The 25,637-nt window shown below is 34.9% G+C and overlaps 1 long non-coding RNA gene across 1 annotated transcript; it reads right to left on the bottom strand.

Moving 5' to 3' along the window:
* Positions 1-18,411: 18,411 nt before the first annotated feature.
* LOC145674511 (uncharacterized) lies at positions 18,412-24,150 on the bottom strand. The gene is made up of 2 exons (XR_014128959.1): positions 22,333-24,150; positions 18,412-18,631 (listed from the first exon to the last, which is right to left on the bottom strand). It is a non-coding gene; the product is annotated as an uncharacterized LOC145674511 (long non-coding RNA).
* Between the last annotated feature and the right edge of the window lie 1,487 nt (positions 24,151-25,637).

The following is a 25,637-nucleotide window of genomic DNA, read 5'->3' as shown; positions in this document are numbered from 1 at the left end:
CACATATGAAACATTATAATTTATTGCAAGAAAGCTTTCCAATGAGTTGAAAAAAAAAAACTGCTTAAACAAATTCCGCGAAAAACCTCTTAATACAATAAGTTTATGAATCAACATTTTCTTATGTATCCACAGAACTGATTTGTTTAAATACCCAGCAAGTAAGAGTGTTACATTTCCACTAGTGAATATGTATGTTTCGCATGACGTGACATTTCCTCAATTAATACTGAAACCAGAAGTATTAATTTATTTCTACCACTTCCTCTTTGAATGAAGGGTTAAGAGGAACTGCTAAGTCGAGTAAAAATCATTCCCACTATTTTATCGTTTTTGTCCTATGTATATCAATTTTGAAACCAAAGTTAGTTAATTTCTATCACTTTCGGTTTTAGTACCTAGAGAGTTAAGGATGGAGATGAAATGATCCTTGAGACACTTAGTCACTTCCAGAGAATCGCTTCTTGCTATCTATTACCGTCTTAGTTCCACAGCTATAAACATAAAAACTAAAAACAATTCATTTCTACCACTTCGGGCTTGGATATGATTCCCTTAAACAAACTCGATTCTTAAATTTTTGACACCTTGTATTCTACAGAAAATTGATGGTCATCCATCAAGTAATTCTAGAGTTTTTATGTCTTCCAGACGAACATACACACACACACACACACACACACACATATATATATATATATATATATATATATATATATATATATATATATATATATATATATATATATATATATATATATATATATATATGCTATACAAGGGTTAATGAACTATAGCGACAAACTATAAGAGGTGATTCCTTACATAAAAATAAGAGAAAAAGTTCATCTGGACCTATGGCGAAAAATTGCATAGTTTCAGAGCTAGGGCTGTCCAAATTATAGAAAAGGCCAAATTTCAAGAGGCTTTATTTCGAATTCGAGAGACTGTGGATGGTGGTCCTTGTCAGCGTAAAGGAAGTCACGCATACGCAATCCAAAAATGCATATTTCATTAATGTTCAATGGGTGTACGGATTATTCACTGCAGGGTGAAATTCCCAGACATGCCATAAACCGAATTTTGAGATACACTCTGTCATTATGATTGGTTGAAAGTAGGCAAATGATAAGCCTTGATAGCAGTGAACAAGAAATCATTTAACGCAATGTCGCCAGTGTTGAGGACCGTCAGCAGCACGGTCTCTCGTACTCGGGAAAACGCATACTGGGATGTTTTCTTTCACGCTTGTAAGTGAAGAAAACGTTAATTATATCATGACAAAATACATTGCATCACACGTTATTCCGAACAGACACACACACAAAAAAAAAAGACAAAAAAAAAAAAACATGGAAATGCCCATTCTTAACACTTCCTACCCCCCTCCGAAGCATTGGATGTCTATTGTTGTCTAGACTTACCTCCTGCCTACTTTGGACCCTCTTTGAAATCAGGGTATATCTGAAAATTTTATTGGGAGCTTATCTGAGAATTACACCTAGTAGGGAATATAATGTACACTTATTGAAAATTGACGAAATATGCACTTTTGGATTGTGTTTGATCTGCTTCCTTTACACTGATAAGGACTACCATCTACAGTTTCTAGAATTCGAAATAGGGCCTGTTGAAATTTAGCTTTTTCGCGATTTTGGACAGCCCTAGCTCTGAAACTATTCACTTTTCGCCATAGGTCCATATAATTTTTTCTCTTATTTTGATGTGAGGAATCACCTCTTACAGTTTGTCGGTATAATTCATTAAAACCCTGTATATATATACACACACACCGCTGTTTATGAAAATTGCAACTCCCAGAAAGGCTATGCTGAAACAATAAATTTATACCAGAGACTAGGCACTTGACAAGACACAACTGATTAGAATTACAGAACTGTGCATATCTGTGACCTTGAAAAATTGAATTCGCCACGCGCTGAGATCAGCGTTTCTATACATCCTGGCATGGATTTAAGAAGCTACTGGACATCTTCCTGGGGAATATTCTGTCAATTGGATTGTACGCAAGTCCACAAGACATCCACATTTACCGGTGGCGGAACGTGACGAAGAAGTTTGCGCCCAACCATATCCCAGACATGCTCGATGGACGACATGTCAGGCGACCTATCTGGCCAGGTAACTAGTGATACCTGGCGTACTGCGAAGAAAACTTGCACATTCCTCGTTATTGTGGGTTGATATTGTCCTGCTGAAATGTGGCGTCTGAAGTTGCCTGTAGGTAGTGCAACATCCCGGGCTCTAGAACCTCACCAATATACCGGTTGCTGTTCAGATTGTCCTGGACACGGATGAGTTGCACTGGATCGTATGTTGTAACCAATGGCGCCGCACACCATCGCACTGGGCGTTTGTCCACTATGATACTTAACAATGCAAGCTGCCAATTTGCCCTCACCACGGTAGCGTAATACGCGGCCATCCCTGTAGGACAGGTTTAAACGGAACATTTTGCCATTCGGCACTCCAGTGACGGTTGCGTGCCCATAGAGGTTTCTTGCTTTTGAGGTTTCTGGTCAAAAGAAGCCGTCGCAACAGTATGCGAGCCACTAGTCCAGCCTTCAGGGAAACGTTTTTGAGCAGTCGACACAGTCATGGCAGCACCTGTGACAGTGTTCTAGCTTTCAGCCGACACTGTGGATGCCTCTGTCCGGTCCGCTATGACCATCCGGACAAAGTATCTGTCATCCCGTGCTGTGGTCACATTACGTGGTCTATTCTCTACTCGTCGCTTTGCACGACCCTCTTCTACCCACTGCTTCCACACACTCACCACTGTCGTCGCAGCATGTCCTGTACGAGTAGGGATTTCGCGGTACGAAAAAAAAAACGCTCTCCGATCATTCTGCCCCGTTCGCACTCACTCAAGTGTGTATATTGTACTTTCTGACGTTGACGAGACATACTGGTACTAGTCTAGGTATTTCCACTTTGATTCACCACTATCGAGTGCCTCCCTGCAATATGCACTGACCTTGTGATACCACTCCGATCACTGGCGAGAGGCCGCTGTCGGTCATACGTGGACATCTGTCTGAAATTTTAATCACTTCCTCCTACAACATCTGTACACATTCTAGCTATTCGTTCTGGGAGTTGCAATTATATATATATATATATATATATATATATATATATATATATATATATATATATATATATATATATATATATATGAAGAGAGAGAGAGAGGAAAAATAAATAAAAAGGAGCTTCCGTAAACCAAACGCCTTATTATTACGTACGTAGTAAAATAGTTTCGTAAATTCAATGTTTACTTTGTCAATATTACTTTAGCAGCACTTTTCAAGACTGTTCTTTTCTGTTTCTCCACAGCCGTATAAACCTATTATGTGCTTATTGCTGTAATTAGCGAGTATTGTAAACAAGATAAACATAAGGGGAGAACTTTGAATGAAAGGTAAGAAATGAGGTGGTAATTGACGCACGTATTAGTAAAACCGTATGAACAAAGATGGGAGAAACAAAGGCAATTTGAAGAAACCATTTCGTAAGCCATTGTATTTTTCGATTCAATAAATGTGCTTTCATATGTTGGACAGGAGATTTCGCTTAGTTGAAGATTGGTGGGCGGAGCCGAAAACAGAACAAAACAAAAACAAAAAAAGAAAGAAAGAAAGGGAAAAAACGAGGAAAACCCATTGCACGAAACGATGTATTGATTTCGTCATTAGCTAACGTCATCAAACGCTTGAGAGTTTAGGGGAAGGATCGAAAACTTGTCTTTAGCTAAAGCAACAAACATAAAGGCAAGGGTGTATTTTTGTGTTAGCTCATGTAAGAGTTAGGGGTATTATTGTATATATATATATATATGTCCAACAAATTTTCCAATTTAGACTTTCAAATATATACTATACAGTATGATATGTGAACATTATGTCTATAATACTTTCATTACATGTTAGAAATGTACTACATAATATTCATGAAAAACCTCTAGACCATTTCAGATAAATTTTAGAACATAACACTTAGGATAATAATAATAATAATAATAATAATAATAATAATAATAATAATAATAATAATAATAATAATAATAATAATAATAATAATAATAAATCTATTTTTGAGTCTGTTTCAACTTAATAATTGACGGCCTTCTCTGGCAACTGCAGATTATTTGAAGAGTTCTTCTTCTCCAAAGAACTTTCTGACCATATGACAGTTGTCTAGTATTACTGAATTTGTAGATTTGTTAGGTGATGTTTTACGTTTATCTCTTGCTGTTGCGTCACAGTACTTTTAGGGACAATTACTGTAGCTGAGATAATGATTGATCTTACTGTAAATTTCTGACATTTCCATAACTTTTGGATTTCGTCTGCCAGGTCTTTATACGGTATATTTGCTTATTTTCGTACTAAATGTTGTATGTACGCGTATGTTACGAATCAATGGTACTGCTACGTTTCTGAAAGTTATTTCTTGGTCTATTCTTTATTGAAAATAGTTATGTCGGGTATTATGATAATGTAGCCTTGTGTCCATCTTGAATAAAGAAAAACACTACTTTCTTTCAAGCCTGGCTAGAATATTTATTATAAAAAAAATAAATGAATAGTTTATTTTTATTTTTTAGTTTATTTTTCATAATAAATATTGTAGCCAGCCTTCTAAGAAGGCTGTTTTTCTTGATGTCGGGTTTGTTTGCAGGTACCGTTATACCCGTTCTGATTTCTCGATTGCAATAGAGTTTGTATTTATCGTTTCCAAGTACTGGAAGTGGCAGGTATTTCTAGAATAGCTTAAAGTGGGTGATTAATTCCATGTTATGTATATACCAAAAACTGGTGAAAGCTTTCCACAACATTTTATTATTATTATTATTATTATTATTATTATTATTATTATTATTATTATTATTATTATTATTATTAAGTATTCTGCCTGTTGGTAGATTCTGGAACTAAATAACTAAGCAACTGTATGGCCTATGGAACCCGGATTGTCAATGCCGCGTTCAGGGAAACTTTGCATTGACATCTATTCTTAGTCAACTGGATCAAGCGTCTACTTTGTATTCCTATATCTGCCAGATCCATCTTAATATTATCCTGCCATCTGCCTCTAGGTCTTCCTAATGCTCGTTTTCCGATTGGAATTCGTTAAAACTTTGAAAGCGTTCCTACTTTTTTTTTATTCTGGCTACATGGCCTGCCTACTTGAGCCTCCTAGATTTGATAACCCTAACAATGTTTGGTAAACGGTACAGATTATACAGTTCCTCATTATAAAGTTTCCGCCGTTCTCAATTCCCGTTCCTGGCACTAATGAGTTTTTTCTGTCTTCAGTTCAGAACTGGAAAGTTTTCTCCATCTTCAGCTTCCTCTTTTAACTTTCAGTATTTTCCTCTATTTTTTTCAAATCATCGATCAATTATGTTATTCTTCCTACTCCTTGATTTTATTCCATCTTGCCTTCTATGACGGTATCAAGAAGACTATTTCTTCGCAAGATGTCTGGCTAAAAGCGTCCTCTTCTCTCCTACCCTTTTAAAACGTTTTCGGTTTTTACTCTCTCCGTTCATTTTATCTTCCTCATCTTCCTGCAACACCACATTTCTAAACTCTCTAAATCTTCTTACTCTTTTCTTCTTTTTTTTTAATAATAAGAAACTTCCTAAAAACAATGCTTGAAAATGACTTTACAACGAAATTGTGCTTTTCTGCTATGATATACAAGATATAAGCATTAGGGATTTAGTGGTTTATTGTTAAAAGTGGTGTGGCGTCACTGCTACGACCAGGAAAATAATAATGTGTACAATTAACTATGTGTTTTTTTTAACATATAGTACTTACAATTAAACGATTTTTCAGCAGAATTAAAACGATCAATTAATTTTAACGACAAGTCATATGCCGTTCTGGGGCAAAAAAATATGCCTTTTATTGAGTTAAACGAAAACGACACATCCGAACTTTTGGTCACCTTGATGTGATCCATATCCATTGGCAAAACTACTATGTTTTGGACAAGCATACTTAGATATAAATTAGAACTTAAGGTTGATATTTTTTTTTTGACTTTACCTGATTAGCTTTTTTCTGAAGTGTCCTCTCGCTAGAGTACGTTCGTTTTATCTTGGCACACTTCCCGCCAATGCACTTGGTTGGCCTTTTTAATCCAATAGATGTGTTATAGGCTTTGTCGTGTAGATGACGTTAGTTGCCAGCCAGCTCATCAAATGAGGTTATTGTTATTTGGCGGGTAGTTGAAGTGCTTAGTTGCCACACGCAAACAAGTGTGTTACAGTGATTTGTGAGTGGTGTGGCGTTTTGTTGTGCTTTCTAGCGTATTGTAACTCTCAACTTAAACGTATTGTGGCAACAACGCGTTGCTGACAGATCCGTCGTTTAAGCGGGAAGCGTGCCAAGATAAAACAAACGTACTCTAGAGACACAATGAAACACTTAATGAACGTACACTTTAGTATCAATTTCATTTTAATAGTGACGGCGGGTACGGTGGTTCAGTGGTAGAGCGCTTACCTCTGTTGCATAAGGTTTCCTGGCTCGTTCCCGGTCAAGTAAACTTGTGGTTGACAACATTGTGTCCGCGGATTTTTTCGGTGTACTCCCGTTTCCTCCCACTTTCTCATTTCACCAATTTTTCCATTATCATTCACTTGGCTTAGTCATCGTCTCCCTTAGCCTAAAGGGCATAATCGTGGGACGTTAAACTGAAAGATTTCATTTTATTTCATTTCATTCTAGTTCAGCAAGATCATAAAAGCAGATCATTTCGCCACTAGAACCATTGATAAGCTAATTAAGTGAACCTTAACTAGAACAACACGGGACAACGACACCCTGATTTGAGGACAACAAGATATTGCCCATGAATCACTACATTGTTTGAAACAAACCTTTGTTCTGTGCATACATTTACTTAAACTCTAGCACGACTTCAGATCTCAATCCCACATTTTTTATCTTTGTGGTGCAGTGAAGAAATAGATATAAAAATCTACACTGACAAAGATACGCTATCTGGACAGTGTTATATGTACAAATATACGGTATAAGTTTGTTTACTACGGAAATCTGTACGAGCATAAGTTACCTATATGCTACATATGTACTGCCTTTTTCCCTCTTATAGTTACATCATGCGGCTGACATCTAACTGTCTTCCATATATTACGTACGTATACGTATGCTACATACGCCAGCTGTAAGTTATTTACGTCCATGTGTATATACCATCCTGACAGCCTATATACAGTTCTTTCTTTCATACTTAAAGTATGTCTATTCGGAACACTTATTAGGAAAATGCGTATAAAACATACATTTTTGGTTATACGTTTGATGCAGGATCTTACAGTGTGTTGCACGTTAAGACCAAATACTACAGGATTTACGTATGTAACCTACGTTTTTACGTATGACACATACGTTTTGTTTTCTTCTCAGTGTGCAAATATCTCACTGGAGATAACAGACGAACAATTCATTACAAATATCACTCACATCAGTGGTACACAGTGTTCAATAACATAAAGTTTTATGCTCAGACATATTTTCGTCTTTCTAGGATACATTTCTAGCTTTAGTTGTAGATGGAACTACAATATGGTGGACAGAAGTTCCCTCTTAGTTCAATTTTGCATATTTACTTTCGTATATTTACTTTCGCATATTTACTTACACAACCAACCTCAATAATGACTTCCACTTTAAAATAATTTTTATCAAAATTTTTAACCCTTACGTAATTTATTTTCCACCTACTGTTCTCAAACTTCGTCCAACTAGTGAGACACTCATTAGGTAAAATTAAATTTAAAATATTCAGTGCATTTTTTCTTCAAAAGTAAATTAACATTATTAAATGCGTTATACTATTTAAAATAAAATATTGCTCTTATTATGTAGTCGTGCTTCCAAACAATGCTCAATTCATTTCCTTAGTTTTCTTGATGAATGAGGCTCCTAATATCAAATGCCGGCAAAACCAGTTTTTAAACTCAAATTGAGTTATATATCGCTTCTTATATGCTTGATCTAAGGGAATTCCATGAAAACAGAATTTTGTTTAGAAACTTAATATTTCATACTAAAAAATTAGTTCAAATATGGGACATTGTACGCGTGTATATGGAGCTTTACTGCACGTTTTGCGAGATTGCTGGAAACTAAGCGAAATGGATGTGGCGAATTTTGATACTATAAATATACCACATTGACTTGATACCGAGTCTTCCGTTTCAGGCGCTGCTATCGGCTAAAGGAATTCCACTCTCTTTCGCTAAGGCTCTCTTGCTTAGCAGCTGCTGAACCCTTATTGGCTCAACGCGTGGGTGTGTAGGGGTGTGAGCTTTAGTTCGCATTTTTGCCACGGCTCAAGACATTTTGGCAGCACAATAGTCGTCTCAAATATAACATTCCTGATAAATGAAAATAAGCATCGTATAAATTTTGAGAAAGTAATGAAGAAAATAAAATACACGAAAACATTTTAACCTCTCACGCCGTTTCGGCATAAACGTGTACAAACCCTCACAGTGCTTCTAGAGGCGGTTCGACGTAGACGTATACGTCTCATGTAGAAGTGACGAAATGGTGCATATTCTGCCATTTTTTTTTCTCACATGAACAAAAATGCATGTCATTCAAGAGTAGACTGCCATCTGTTGGTTTTTCTTCTTACTTTATGAAATTATGTTCAATTTTGTGGCACCATATGAGAATTGCTATTTTGGAAATTTAAAATTACCGTCTCTCGCGGGTGTTGATGGGTATTTAACTCCCGGCTCGAAGGGTTAATGCGACAGTGATATTAGAGTAACTGGGTTACGGGAAGAATGTTATGTCAGTTCTTGCAATATTTGTGGTACAGTATTTCCGGGCTAGTTTGCTCCATTAATAAACAGTGCTTCCTATATATAGTTTTCATCTAATATTGAATGGATTTATGTAAAATTTTAAGTTGCTTTGTACACAATTATACATGTATATAGTAGCTGAAATACATAAGAAGAATAGGTGTATGAGGAATACTCTCCACCTTAGGATACGCATTTCAGTGAAAATGTATTAATGTTAATATCCGTTAGTTACTCTGCTTTTAGCATTCATTTTGAAACGTCTTACCACCATAGGATAGAAGCTTTAATAGAAATGACATTATGAAAAAAACAACTTCCTTGACGTAAATACTCGGTCCGAAAGTTATTTCAAACGGGAAATACGTTTTCCCGACCCCAGCAAACTATGGATTTAATAGTAATATAGGTTGTATTCCTATAGTATTACTTTTACATGACAGTCCACACTAAGAAAAAAAAACAGCATATGGCGTATACTCCTACTTTCCGAATAAAGTGTTCCAAACAAACGTACTTTCCGCACGAAGGAAAATAAACTGTATATATGCGAAGAGGATCTCACATACAGATGGACGTATGTAACATATAGCTAATGTATGTAACACACATATACGTATGTAATATACATAAGACTGTTAGATGTCAGACATACTGCAACGGCATATACATACATACATATATATTTGTATATATGCCAGATAATTAGAAAGTGACTAGAATAAATAGCAACAAGCAATGTATTCGGCATTTCCCCAGTAAATTCCCTAGAAGCCTGACATACCCGTTGTTGCCTAAGCTTGGGATTGAATGTCATTGGGATTGGGGATTGTCATAGGTATCAGATCACAACAGCTAAGCGACCTCGAAAAGACAGTAATCGACGACAAACCACGATAGACTCGACAGTAACCTCAGTCATTTCAAACATTTAAATTTCACCGTTTCCCACTTCAAAATGCAGATGCGGTCTGAATTCGGACTTTAACGATAACTGAAATGTGGTTACTCAACTCATCGACAGAAGAGACTATGGATTGCACAATAACATTGATCGTTTTCGATTATTTTTTGCATATCATTCCCTTTTCGCCTACCTGGGTTGCTAGTAACAGCTGAATGTGTACTTAAATGTAATCGGAAATGCCACTGTTCATCTCAATGATCCCAGAAACCAAGGATTAAATACTACACCCTTTCCTTTCTCACAGCTCCTACAGGCACCATAGGTTCTTACCCACAGTCGGAACTGGATTTTAGCTAAAACGTTATCGGTTCTGTCCTCAATTAACTTATCGATCCAGAAAATGATTATTTTGACACTAATATCAGTGTTTTTCGACTATTTTGCGTGTCATCCTCCCCCAAGCGTCCTGATGGAGACTGAACTTGGACTTAAGCAGCACGGATCGAGAGTGTCACGATTCAGTACAGCGACCCTAAAAGCGTGGATTCGACCCTAATATGGTTCTTTCAGTTATTTTTACATGTCACGGTTTCTTCTCTACCTAAACGTGCTACGGGAACTGGACTTGGACTTAAACGACATATAAAGTGTAACTATTTATCTAAGCGGCCACAAAAATTATGGATTCAACACTAATATCGGTCGGTTTCGACCATTTTTATATGCCTCTCTCTCACACTCTCCTAGAAGTGCTGAAATGGTCTTTTCCTTACTGGGGGGCTTAATTTGGATATAAACAACAGTAGAACTGCCACCAACTAACTTACAGACGCTGGAAGTTTTTGATTCCATACTAATGTTGGTTGTTTTTCATTATTATTTGTGTGTGTGTGTGTGTGTGTGTGTGTGTGTGTGTGTGTCAGCATAGGTATCGGAGGTACTAGAATTCATCTTAGCAACGCCGAAAACTATAAATTTAACACTAATATTGGTCGTTTTAGATCATTCGTTTATGTCACCTCGGCCTCCCCATCCCCCTACTTGTCAGGGGAATCGTAACCCCACAGTACTGTTTCCTAGACTGTAAGTAATGCGTGTACCAAATTTGGTTAAAATTGCTTCAGGCAATCTAGAGTTATGCTGGAGCATACATATACACATAGACATACATTTATGTGCACTAGCTGAAATGTCCACTCTTCGCACGGGGAGAGTAGGTTTATGGGAACATTTTTGAATCTCCTTAACCTTAGAATATTTATTTCAAAGTGTGATAATAAAAATGTAGAAGATACTCTACTCTGGCATAAATATTCAAACATCCCACCCATACAGGATACGTCTTTAATAGAATTGATATGATTGAAAGAAGCAGCTTGAAGTGATTCCTAACTATTTTGCGAAAGACTTCTCAAACGGATCAGACGTTTTCTCGACCTCGAAAACCATGAATTAGACACAAATCCCAGTCTTTTTCTTTTACCTCTCCCCAACATCTTCACTTCGGATGAGCTTGAATTTAAACGGCATTGGGTGCGTCACTGTTCGTTTCAGTGACCTCGAAGACTATGGATCGCACACCAATATCACCTCGTCTAACTTTAATTTTACATGTCACTCATTCCAACCCTCATCCGTCCCCTTGTGGTGTCTTACTTCCACACTTTTGTTTTTAAGATTGAGAGTAATATACCTGTCAAGTTTGGCTGAAATTGTTCCAGACGTTTCAAAGTAACACTGAAATATATATTCATACACATACATTCAAATATATATAAATATGCGAGCAAGGACTTCGTCTTTTGTGCTTGTAAATTCCCAATCCAGATGACATGCTCAATCGTGCCTCAATTTAGGATTAAATGTATTCGCGATTATAACCTAATATCTTCACGAACCTAAACTATAGATTCGACACTAATCTCAGCCATTTGAGATTTTTTCATTGCTCCTCCCCCATGCCTATGGAAGCTGTACTTTAACGCTAGCGGGAACGTAATTATTAATCTCAGCGACATCGAGAACTATGGATTAGACTCGAATATTTTTACATATCAACCCATTCCCACCATCCTAGGGATGTTAATGGGGGGTTAAATGTAGACCTAAATGGTATAGGAAGTGTCGCCAACCAACGTAGGGACCCTAAAAACTATTGATTCGGTACTAATTATGGCTGATTTTTTTTTCATGTCACCCCCCATGGGAAGTAATGGGAGTTAACTTTGGTATAAACAGTATCGAGTTTGTCACTATTCATCTCAGTGACTCAGAAGAATATGGACTCGACACAGATAATGGTCATTTTCTATCATTTTATATGTTACCCTTTCTATTTTCCCTAGATGTGCTAGGGGGCCTTACCCCTAATGAAGGTTGAATTTGAACTTGAAAGACACTATGAATTTGATATTACTATCAGTTTTCTTTTTTTTAAAAAAAATCATTTTTGTGGTTGCCTCTCCCACTCCCCCTAGGAGTGCAAAGGGGTTCTTGCTTCCATTAGGAAATGAAGTTGGACTTAAACGGTATTCGAACTGCAACCAGTTAACTTAGAGGCTCTGAAAACTAATGATTCGACACTAATATCGGTCATTTAAAATTACTTCAGGCATTCTAGAGTTATGCTGGAACATACGTAACTATGTTTCAGAACTAAACGTGCTGTCGTTAATACTAGCGTAGAACCCTAATGAACCACTCCCTATATATTCCTAATGGAAATTCAGATCGCTCCCACAATGCAACGAAAGTGACTCTGCGACACTACCGGCTAGAGTTGTAACTAACTGCGTCGTCTGCTACTGGCAGTAGCTAAGTGTATCATTGGCTAATTCCATCAGACTCACACGCTCTGAATGATTTGATTCGTTCTTGCTTTTAATAGTTCGTGGTATCCAACTTCCTTGAGTGGCGGCGCCACCAGTCCTCACAGTTTCAGCGGGAAGAGCAGCTGAAACCTCTTATACTATATTATTACTCTATGGTAGAACTATTATAACAAAATAGATAAATAGACGAACTCATCATCTTACTTACTTTAACCCTCATTTACGGATGGCTATCAGTCTTTCTTCAGAGACATACAAAGAAAAAGAGAAAAACGAAAGAAAAAAGTAAATTTCCTGAAAACCATCCAATCCTAGGATTGGCTATTAAATGACTTACTTGACAAATTAGAACAGCAGATGAAGATTATAAACTGCACCATCCTCTTCGTCGAAATGTGTTTACAGACCACACTCGATCTCAACCGAACGATTGACTGTGTTTATATTCCACGCGCAGGTCTAAAAGCTTAAGTTTATTCTGGAAATTCTTAGCATTTTCAAGTGTCGAGAGTCACCTAAAACCTTGTCCACGGGGAATAAATAAAGGTAAAATAAATAAAACATCAAAGAAATAGAAAAGCCATGAAAGAGTGGTAAAGGTACGCCTTGATCTCTTCACTACTTGAAGAATAATAAGCAACAATTTACGAGATATATCTTAGTTGATCTACTCCGGTGAATTCTATTCTTTTATGTTTTTTATATCCTTTACTGCAATTTATCCTCCGAGAGCAAGGCTCCACAGGAGGGCCGAAAAGTTGGAATGCAAGGACGTTTCAGCAATGATAAATTTTAAAGTAGGGTACTTGAGATCACTGTTAAATGTTTTTGAATATCCTAGTATATTGTATAGGTGTACTAATATTTAAAAAAAATATTTTTACTAATATTCTAGTATCTATCTATTAAATGCTAGATTTATATGTTTGTCCCCAATCCTGTCGACAATGAGATCTCAAAAGCAGAAGTGCTAGAAACGTGATGTTTTCGCTGATCGATTCCAAATTTTGTGTAGATTGTCCAGTTCTAATTGAATATTTTGAAAACATGACCGTTATTTCTTTATTAGATTTTTAGGGATACATTGGAAGTGTTCGAATTAAAAAAAAAGTAAAACATCACATCCTACGAGTTATACATTCCAACACCATATAATTGTATATGGGAGTAGAATATCTCTCTGGCGTTTGTATTATGGGCAAATGATACTGAACAAGGAAGAATAACCATTTCTTCTGTCTAAGATGAATATAATTTGGAGTGTTTTGCTCAATGAGCACCATATATCACTGACATTATAATTAATTGTGTGTGTGATGTATTTGCTAATTGCATACTACATGCAGGAAGAAAGAAAAACACTGGTCATATAGGAATTAGAATTTCAAAAAACAAGTAGACTCAAATCTTTGACTTGTGTCTATAAAGAGGCATGTATAGATGTTGTGAGGAATGACAAGGAAGTTCATGCTCATATGTAAATGATGCGCTATATAGAGAGTGCAGGTTCAGCTAGTCTATATATTAAAATTCTACGTTTATATGTTTGTCCGCAATCCTTTCGACAATAAGATCTCGAAAACCGCAAGTGCTAGAAGCGTGCCGTTTTCACTAGTCGATTCCAAATTTTATATAGATTCTCCAGTTCTCATTTAAATTTTCTAAAACCATGTCGTTATTGTTTTATTCAACATTTTAGGGGCCGTTTTGATCCCATAAGATTAACATTGTTGCAGTAGGGCGTGTCGATTTTTTCAATTTTCAAAATCCTAAAATGAGGGGTGCTAAAAAGTTGATACTTGACATTATATATCGAAGCATATATTTACAAATTCGATATAATGTTGTTTTGCTAGGTAAATATCAGTCCAAAGTTTTGTCATTTTCGTTGGTTTTTTTACAAATTTACTTTTGTTGTTCATAGATGGAGCCAGCGTTGTATTTCATTTATTGAGCGAAAATACATGCTTGTTAAGATTAGTTTTATCTATTTGCACATTGCTGAATTACAGTTTTAATATTATGTCAAATTTATATTCTACAATCATTAAATTAGATAAATTTTCAATTTTAAATGGGTGCTAAAGTTTTCACATTTGTTATGTAATAACTCCAAGGGTATAAGATTGAGAGCTTCAAATTTGAGTGTGTAAACTTTTTCAACTAGTCCTTATATTAACATCGTGGTTTCTTGATGTTTCTTTACAATGACTTCTAAGACAAAAACAAAACGTAATACATTTACACATAGGAGTAATTTGATTGGAACCGGCAAAGATTTGTTACCCTCTGAATTCCCGTCATTAAGCTATGTTGTCATGCAGAGCATTTGGTATGGTGTCGGCTTGCGTGCCACAGCTGCCATATCTACTGCCGCTCTTATGGATGTTAGCTTGATGACCGACAAAGACCAAAGGCTTGTGATTGATCACAATAAAGTGAAGAAAGAACAAGAAAAAAAAAATGAAATCCGTGGATCAAGAATTTGATGAGTTCTGTCAGCAAGATATAATCGACTGCATCTTCTTTGACGGTCGTGAAGATATTACGAACGTTATGTTGGTAGCATTAAATTCAAATCACCAGTTCCCTGGGATTATATGAGAATAACACTATTCTGTTTACAGCGAGCCAGGTGGACGCTATCTTTATCATTTCACTCCTCAGAAAGTTTGTGACAATAAAAAGCATGCTGAAATTTTTGCAGATAATCTTGAAGATTTTAGAAGGGCATTGATAAAATCTTACAAGCAATTGGAGGTGATTCTACTAACGTCAACACTGGTTGGGAAGGTCGTACTATGCATTGGATAGAAGTCAAACTCGGTCGTAAGCTAAATTGGTTAGTGTCTGCTCTTCACACCAGCGGGTTACCTTTGCGACACTTAATCACAACACTGGATGGCATAATTTTGTCTAGCAATCAGTGGAAATGTACTATTGGAGATATGCTAGACGAAGTTACTGTACTTGAAATCGATCCTTCCTAGCAAAAACTCCCAATTGGAGAGCCTCTTATTGCGCTGAGTGAAAATATCGTAAAAGATTTATCTACAGATCAAGCATACAGATATCAGATTACACAGGCGATTCACACTGGAAAACCTCCATGGGATGTGGCGCTTCTTGAAATTGGTCCAGTCAGTCATTCAAGATGGTTGACTACAGCAAATAGAGTGCGTCGTTTGTGGGTTTTAAATATGGACTTAATGTCAAATATCTCATAAATCTTAGGCGGATAGTGAAATACATTGTTAGTGTCTATTACCCTGCTGGTTCAACATCAAAGTCAAGCATTGCTGAGAAAAAGGGCCCCGCCATATCTTGTTTCAACTGCAGTGACTTAATATGCAGAAGAAGATTGTTGTGGATGCTGTACTTCAAAAGATACTTAACATGAGAAGTGAGGCAGTACAAGGAAATCTCTCTGTACGTCCGAGCAAAACACCTGCTATCGACCCCAATGCCTCGTTCGTTTTAGAGATGATCGACTGGTCTAAAGGTGTTTATGAACTTCCCTTGACATGCAAACTTTCAACAGAAGTAGTAAAGAAATTTGTAGATGTTCCGATGAAAGTACCACAGTGGCCAAATCACGCTCAATCTATGGAAAGGTGTATGAAACAAGTCACAGAGGCAGCAGCAAAAGTCTATACCCATGAGAAACGTGAGGGGTACGTGATAGTTTAAGAAGCAAGTCCACAGATGATGTCCGAAAATGAATCAAAACAGGACATAATGGAACTTGTTTTGTGAATAACTTGTGCGTTAATAGTATTGCTTACTTGTTGAGGTTATCACAAAATGTAACACAAATGTAGCATATATATATATATAGTAATACTATAGTAGTAAGAAGTGTATGAACTGTATGATGCAGCAGTTACAAAATAATCATTATAATTGAAAATTAGTAGTTTGTTAATGTGGTTGAGTAAGATATTTTTATAATGAATGAAAAATGTGTTTCTCAAGATTTGTAACAGAAGCTACACACTTCAAACATGAAAAATGTTACATGGTTTTACTAAAACAATTATAAAGTATAATAGTACGTAATCAAAATAATGATTTCTGTTTTTAGTAACTTCAATGCAACAATATAAAGTATAAATACAGTATTTCAATACGTACGTCTATGTATGCAGAAATTTTATTGAGTGTTTTCTCAAAGTTTTGGTTATATACGCTTTCTTACTGTACCTCTAGCTTTATTAATATGTTTGATGATTAATAAAATGTTTCATACGGAAAAATAATTTATTTTATAGCATCAGATGACATTTCTGAAAGTATTTCAGTATGAAATTACGAAAACTGCTCTTGTGCTATATTCAAATCTTGATTTACCTAGCTAGAATTTCTTTATTCACAAAACTAAGTGTGGATTTGACTTTCTTATACCTAAAAGCATACTTTCAAGACCCCTCATCATGAAAAATTGCAAAAAGTATATTTCACCCTCAAAAATGACACGCCCTATTGTTGCAGGTCGAAACTATGGTGTTAGGCAACCAATGGAGAAGTTACGTATGGCGGGATGACAGACATTACAGGCGATTTGATTAAATCTGAATGGCAATACCTATTGCATGCTGGCAGCTTCAAAGGCCTCAAGAAATGCAATGAAGTGTACTCGGATGGATATGGATTTATTAGAAAAAAATATTTCTACTTGATATCGTGTTACTTCTACATATTTGCTACAAACTCACTTCAACATCTATGCATAGCAATTCACTTCCTTTGTGAGTCTCCTATCCTTAATTGTGTGAGTAAGGAACATGCACAGTGGGAAGAAGACTTATGGTCATAACACAACGATACGCTTAGTAGACAGCGCAGGTTCAGCTAGTAATAGTTAAATTTACTATGCTGACCTTCTATTTAAATACTACACTTTTAAATCATGTTTAGATCGCATTAGTTTAAGGTCACATGGACAGTGCTAAAGCAAATGTTCAAACAAATCCCAGCATGAATTCTTTGATTGTTGTCAAATACAAGAACTCTATTCTCGAACAGTAACGAACACCTGTTCCACTTAGTTGGTTATCACAGTTTTGATATGAAAACTAGTCTTGTCTTTGTCCCAAACAAGTTCCTTATCATTGAAGGTGGAAACATTTTTCTTTTATTTTCTAACAGATGTAAAAGGAAAATCAAAACATCAAGATAAAATATCTACTTGCACTGGGATTGTAAACTGATATATTGAGATTGAAACTCGATATTGAATTCTATGAAAAGGATTACCATTTTTTCTCAACAAGTGTGTTTGCTTTATCTTTCACTAACATAATGGATTACTATTTGAAGAAAAAACAGACACAACGAGATTGTATTTGTAGTGATTAGACGTTTCGGAGTGCGAGTGACCTTTCCCTCTCTTTCGTTGTTTACGATAGAATAGCATACTTAATATCCTGGTTTTTAAGATTTGTTCTTTTTGTAGAGAGAATGGCGGCAAATAATGCCATTCTACGGGGCGGCGAATTGCCTAGGGCCGGTCCTGGTTAGTATATTGTCTAGATGCACTAATATTTTAGATATATTTTTACAAATTTTCTAGTATGAGATACTATTATGCAAGCTTTGATTATGCTGTTGAGGTTAACTAAGAAACAAGTGCAAGAAAGAAGTGAGCTGATGCAACACAGAAACCAAAATGAGAAAAGCAAATGAATACTAGACAATTACTAATTCCCTTAGGTGTGTCATGTCGTTCCTGATTTCTCCTTTCCTCTGTCGCATTTACCAGTTTTCCATACAACCGCCAGTTTTGTTGTTGCGAAACATTTATTTCAATGAAAGTACAGTTGGGAATTTTTAACTTTTGAATGTCCTGGAATGTCGTCACATGAGGTAACCAATCAAATTCATCAATTTCTTACCATTTTCCGACGTCAGTTTTGATTGGATAGGGGTTTAACGGGTACGTCAAAAGAAAGGCCATTTGTCTCCGCCAGAACGCAGAACAATGGACCAACATTCTACCCTAAACGAACTGCCCTATTGGAAAGGAAAAAAATGAAAATGTAAATGAAAAACACGTAATAAAACAACGTAAGTTTAAAAAGAAATATTAAAAAGAAACAATATTACAGAACCAAAAATAAATTTTGAAAATTATAATAATGAATTTAACTAGTCTGAAACAACATTTAAAAGAAAACAAATAAAATTTCATGAAAATAAAATATCCATAAAACGGTAAAGGAAATTTATAAAGTTGAAACTGGAAAGCTTCCCAAGTGTTATGGACCTCAACGTTACTTTAAGCTAATATCTTATGTTGAACAGTACTGGAGTAATGGATTATGCATCTTTTGAACATATTAAAACAAAGAAGTGGTGACTTTACTTAAAGCTTTAACGTTATAAGGGTTAACGTTATTAAAGTACTTAAATTATTTCAGTAGACTGCACAGAATTAATTATAGTCTACTGAACATATACATAAAATAGTTATATATATTCTATTTTGTATAAAATAATAATAAATAATAGATACAGATTTAATATTTATTACTTGCTAGTTACAGTATTATACACCTCGTATAAATAGAACGGTTTAATATACTCATTTAATACATTTCCAAATTATTAAAGTAAATTAATGCTATCTACATAAACGTACATATTTTTGTGTAATTATGAACATTTAGAAAAAGTAGTGTAAAATATGAATTGCTGCTGCATTTCATATTTAAATAGTTATTTGTCTACATTTATCAACGTTCTAATTTGTAAGATTCCGCTATTTTGTTATCAACTTGTGTAAACCCCATGTTGCTCTCATTTGAAAGGGATTAGATTTTATATGGGTAACATAGAAAACAAGAACTTCAGGAATGATTTTAAAAATGATCAAAAGATTCCGATCTTGGCCAAAAATTAGTTTTTTTTGGATCAAGGGCCACAACATTTTTGAACGGGCCCATTTTTAATTGAAATATATTCCATCTTTTGATAGTATTTGGATCATGGGCCAGAAAATTTCTGAACGGCCCTTAAATCGAGATTTCGTATTTTCTACGAAATAAGCACATTGGGCTTGGCTACAATTACATGTAGTTCCCCAGATATGAAACCTAAAAGAACATTTTTAATTGAAATATATTGGATCTTTTGATCCAAATAGTATTTTGTCTTGATTGTTTGTATTCATGGGCATATTAATTATGCAAATTCATGGTATTCAATTTTAAGAGATGTATTCTACATTGATTATAACAAAACATCATATTTCTTGATACATCTATGATTTTATTTCTGGCTACACTGAAAATATTCTAATTAAAAAAATCGCATTTCCCATTATACGTACCCAATATAGCACTTTTCTTGAAGTATTTATGCTCACATTACTTACTCAAATTTGTAATATCTTTATTCAAAAAAAAAAAAAAAATCATTGAAAACTGATCATATCACGGTATGTGTCTCTTTATATGTATATATGGTCACGTTATTGAAGCAAATTCAAGGGAGTTTTCATTCAGAAGAAATGAATTTTGCAATAAATTGTGTCAATTTATTATTTATTTTGATCTATTTTCTTATTGCGATATTAATAAGGTAAATTTTAAGATATATATTCATTCAAAAGAGATTCATTCATCATTGGGTGTACCATATTATATTTTTCTTGATTTGTTGTGTTTATGGTCACTTCACTTAAATGAAAATTCAAGTTATTATCATGCAAAAAGATTTATTTTCGATTATTTGTACCAAACTATATTTTTCTCTTGATGTATTGCATTTTCATAGTCATATTAATTAAATAACGCAATATGTCCTCATTTAAAGCAGATTCACTTTCCATTGGTCATCTTCAAAAGAAATTTATTTATTTTGTTAATTTCCACATTATTGAAATGAATCCGTAGTTGTAAACAATAAATTTAATTACAGCAATTAAACTTGCATAAAAAATTATTAGTTACCAATATTTTCAGTACGTTTTGCATCTTAATATAGTAATATCTATATCTTGTATCAAGCTTTTAAATTACGTTGCATTTTGTTTAATTTATATGATTAATTTAATAAGGGAAATGATTTATTCACTTACTGCATAATTAGCATGAGGTAAAAATTAAATAACATTTTAAGTATAAATATGAGATGCTGCATTGATTAATTTTAATATATATATATATATATATATATATATATATATATATATATATATATATATATATATATATATATATATATATATATATATATATTAAATCATTATATATGTTTACTTTAGATGAGAACATTCTAAAAATTTTGTCTCCATTTTGGAAACTGTAATCCAGCAATGTGGCCAGGTAAAGAAGCGTTCTTACACATCGATATATATCTATATATGTACGTTTATATACATGGATAACAATCGAACAATCGATAACAATCTACTAATTGTTATTAGTTTTCCTTTCAACATCAATAAAACGAGAATATGCGTCCGGTTAAATTCAAAGTAGAAACTGGACCCAGTTGACTAAGGACAGAAGTTAATAAATAACTTTTGTGAATGTGGCATTAAACCACCGAGTTCCATAGACCATAGAGTTATATGCAATGTATATTACTCAAGGTTTTCCCATAGCACAGAGATATTAAAATCAGAATTTCGTCTACAATTGGAGTATAAATTCAGTTGTTTTCAGCTTCTGTCATACTCAAGCTTTTCTAAATACGAGATCTTTTTCAAATTTTTGTAATTCAACTATTCCAATAACAGTACGCAATTATTTTGTTATCATATAAGTTGAATAATATTTCAGTATTGGCTTAATGTGCTGTGATAATATTATACAGTTTTGGAATGGTTCGATATTTCGATTTTATAAATCCTGTTAGCACAGGTTTAATTCTTATCCCTGTACATAAACGTACACATACAGTTGTATCAATGTGTAAGAAGGCTTCTTGACCTGGCTACATTGCTCCAATACAGTTTCCGAAATGGGGACAAATTTTAGAATGTTCCTATCATATGGGTAAAGTTCAATTAGTTCGAAATATGTAGTTGCAATTGAGTATATGCACTACAGTGAGTAGTAAACATAACATACACGTAATGACCCTTTACGTTGGTTTGTATTAATATTTTTACACAAATAGCCATGCTCACAAGTTATGTGTCTTCGTTTCACACACACACACACACATATATATATATATATATATATATATATATATATATATATATAGTAAAAGCTGATACCTTATTGTGTTAGGCGGAAGACGCATATACATATACATATTGTATTTTATTTTTTCTGTATTTTAATTTATACTTTGTCTATTTTTTTTTACTAATAGAATTCCCACTAACAGTAATGAGAAGCTAATAGTTTGATCTATGTTAGCGTTAGAAATCATGACCTATCCAACAAATTTAAGATTTGTTTATTTCACATATTAAGATAAATTATATATTATTAAAAATTGCAAGGATGAAATATTACAAAAAATGCTATTATATATTCTAAACCATAATTGCCACCTGTGTTTCTCAAATTATAACATATGTGCTCAAAATTGGTCATACACATGCTGCAATTTGATGTTACTATGAGTCTCAACAACGTATCACAAAATGGCTTTCTAAAGTTCAACCACATTTCAAATGTCCTTCAACATTTTAGGTTTCATATATGTATCTAAAAACATTTTTTTTTAAAACGAAGAATATAAATATTACTTACTTCTTTGGGGTGATACAGACGCTGCAAACGGGGTGTAAAAAACTCCAGGGGCGGTAGATGGTGCTACACATCCTTCCGTTGGACTGATGGGGGCGCTAGGAGGTTCATCCCATTCCTTCTGCGACGCTTGGTACTTTGTTTTCTTCACCATATAACAGCGCGGCATAATGAGAATAAAACAATGCTTGAAAACCAAATCACTAACACGAAACAAGCAACAAGTTGATGCTATACAGGTGTATTAACGCACTAATTGATTTCACTATTCACAAACATTTTCTTCTATGTCTTTTTGGGACATATCAGGAACACAATTCATTTGGCGTTTATTCACAGTCCAGAGCCTCTCTCTTGATTTAGTTGTTCTACAAAAAATTGTATTCAAAAAATAAGGAAAAAATGACAAAAAATTCTTGTTAGCACTATTTGATAAAGAGTTCGTTGTATCTGCTAATTTATCTTCTAGAAAAATGCTTTCTTTGGTATCCTCTCCGTTTAACGCAGATCTTTGTTGAGTATCAGTTTTTCAGACAAATAATCTCGAATTTTCTACAAAGTGTTAAGTGTTTCTGAAAACTAAAGTCTTATCTCTAACAGGTATGTGCTAACAATATTGTTTGAAAATTCCCCAATTTGTATTTTGGTAAAATGCGAGGAAAAAATTTCTTACTCTATTAAGGAATTTGTGTCCTTTCAAGATAGATCAAAAGTATATCTATATCTATATCTATATTTTTTGGCTCTTCTTAAAGATAAATACAAATCACAAAAAATCTTGCTGTATGGTTTTGTATCACGATGTCAAAATATTTTGGCGTTAGCTACTATATTTCTCACTTGTTTCTTATATTACTATGTAACAAACAAACAAAAATGCTCCCAGCTTTATATGTATTGCTTTCGGTTTCGTCCCTCAACGGATTTTTAACAGATTTCACTAATCACAGGTACTTTTCTAGAAAAAGAAAACTGTAATAAATGACAGATGTAGTCAATATAATTAATAATAAAGCACCTTTTTTCGATGATGATGTCTTATTAGCCACTAAAATTCTTTTTCATAAGTTCATGACAATCATATATATATAATATATTGGCTTATTATACAAAAAATCTTTTTTTAAACTCTACCGGAAGATGTATCTATATATAAGGTAAATCTTGGTGTTTTTGTTAATAGGGGTAAGTATTGCGGTGATGTCTAGCTGTCAAGGATAGCGTTCTGAGGCAGAATGGTAGCTGACACCTGTTTCGCAGATGCAACAATTGTCAGACCGCAGCGGCACAGAGCAAATGGCGGCGGTAAACTCATGCCGCAACGTTAACCTCGAGTCTGCACAAAAACATTCACCGACGCGCACACACTCCGGAACAAAATACACCACATAAAACAGATACAAAACTCACCACGGAACAGAAGATAAGCGAAGAATAAAGTTTGAGAAGCGTCGTAGGATAGAGATAGAGGCAAAGAAGGACTGGGCATAAGGACGGTATGCTTGTGGAGGGTATGGTCTGTGATCGTTTCTACTCTGTGAGACGAATCCGTGTCCCGTTGGACTAGCTACGAAGCGAGTCTAGGTTTCTTGTGTCGCCGCTCGGCGCTGTCCTCGTTTTACGCAATGGCCTCGCACTAGAGAGTTCGTAACAATCACAAGATATGCACAGTCCAAGTTCCGTGGACAACTCCACGGACAACTGTCACCATAGCTAGGTATATAACAGCACAATTCATGACAACAGAAAACCCATCCAGGCGTCCACATTCACACACCAGTTACTTTCTAATTCCATCCAGTCATACAACCAAACCGAAGAGGGGGAGACGTTGGCGAGAGAGAGATATGGTGAATAAGACGGGGTCTCGCAGGGGGAGTGCATCAGTTGTTGCTAGACAACGGACGAATCGAAGTGACACATCACTGGAACTGGTAGATAGGTTCCGTTCCGCTGGCTAGGCCAGAGTTTTAGACAGAGGATTAAAAAAAAGGGAAAAACAAATGAAAAAAAAGAAAGAAATGTTTCAAAGACTAATATTTTGTTTCGTCTTAGTTGTGAAATAACAAATCAAGGGATTATTTTATATGTTGATAAGTAATAACAATTAAATGAAAAGCAGATTATACGTTTGTGGAAAATATTTGATGGGATATTTTTTAAAAACCATCCTAACTATGTATAAAACTACATAAACTGACATAAAATTACGGATACTTCTGGTTTACGTGGAAAGTTGAAATTTTGCATAATTGTACCTCTTTGGGATTAAACCACACACACACACACAAAAAAAACCAAGGGTGAAAATTTTTAATTTTTAGGGGGTCTAAAGGGGGATGAGGAAATTCCCAATGTTTTTTTTAAATGGACCTTTTTTGGACCTATAATCTCATATTTTAGGTACTTTAAATTGGAATAAAAACTTGAAATTCGGTATGCTTGTACATTTACGTTAGCATTACCTAAGTAAGTGATAAAAAAAAAATCCAACTGTAGAGAGGTTTTCTGCGAAACTGAAAAATCTTTCCCGTGTTATTTATAGAGGACATTTTCTACACCCTAAAACGTTTAGGTGGTTTTTACGGAGTGTTAATATTGAAACCGGAAATGGTAGTTAGATTCTAGCACCTTTTCGGTTTTAGTACAGAAATTAGAGTGGGCGTAGAATTTATTTTTGGAACGCGAAATTGCTTCCAAAAAAAAAAAAAAAAAAAAAGAGTTTCGCCATCTCATCATTTTCTGCATGTAGATCAATATCAAAGCAGAAAGGTGTGGTATGTTTTTATCACTTACGGTTTTTATCACTGGAGAAGGGTAAATATGAAGTGCATTCTTGGGACGCTTAATCGAGTGAAGAAAACCAATTCTCGCTATTTATAACCGTCTTTGCTCTATAATGATCAACGCTAAAACCGGAAATGGTTTATTTCCACCACTTCCGGTTCACATATCTCATCCATCAACGAACTTGGTTCCTAATTTTTGACTCTCTTCATCGTCACCAACTTTAGTCGCGATCCGTCAAATAGTTGTTGAGATTTCTTGTCTTCCTTACGAATGGACACACGCACACCATAAATATACAAAGACATTTTGGTAAACCAAATTTCTAAAAGGATATAGTATGAAGGAACGGGCGAAACCAGAGAAAATCGAATAAACATATAGATATTCTCTACAAGATCAGATTCGATTCTTAATGGGAACACTCGTTCGGAAAGGTGTAACAGCTTTTGCAGACCAGCCATCCAGAATGAGGTTTTCCTGGGTTTTCCCAATCCAAATCGGGATGGTATCTACCATAA

This window comes from Thermobia domestica, chromosome 17 (assembly GCF_964235325.1).
Source record: "Thermobia domestica chromosome 17, izTheDome1.hap1.1, whole genome shotgun sequence".
Taxonomy (NCBI): Eukaryota; Metazoa; Arthropoda; class Insecta; order Zygentoma; family Lepismatidae; genus Thermobia; species Thermobia domestica.
The sequence above is the reverse complement of the archived record's forward strand: the minus strand, read 5'-3'. Positions and strand labels throughout refer to the sequence as shown.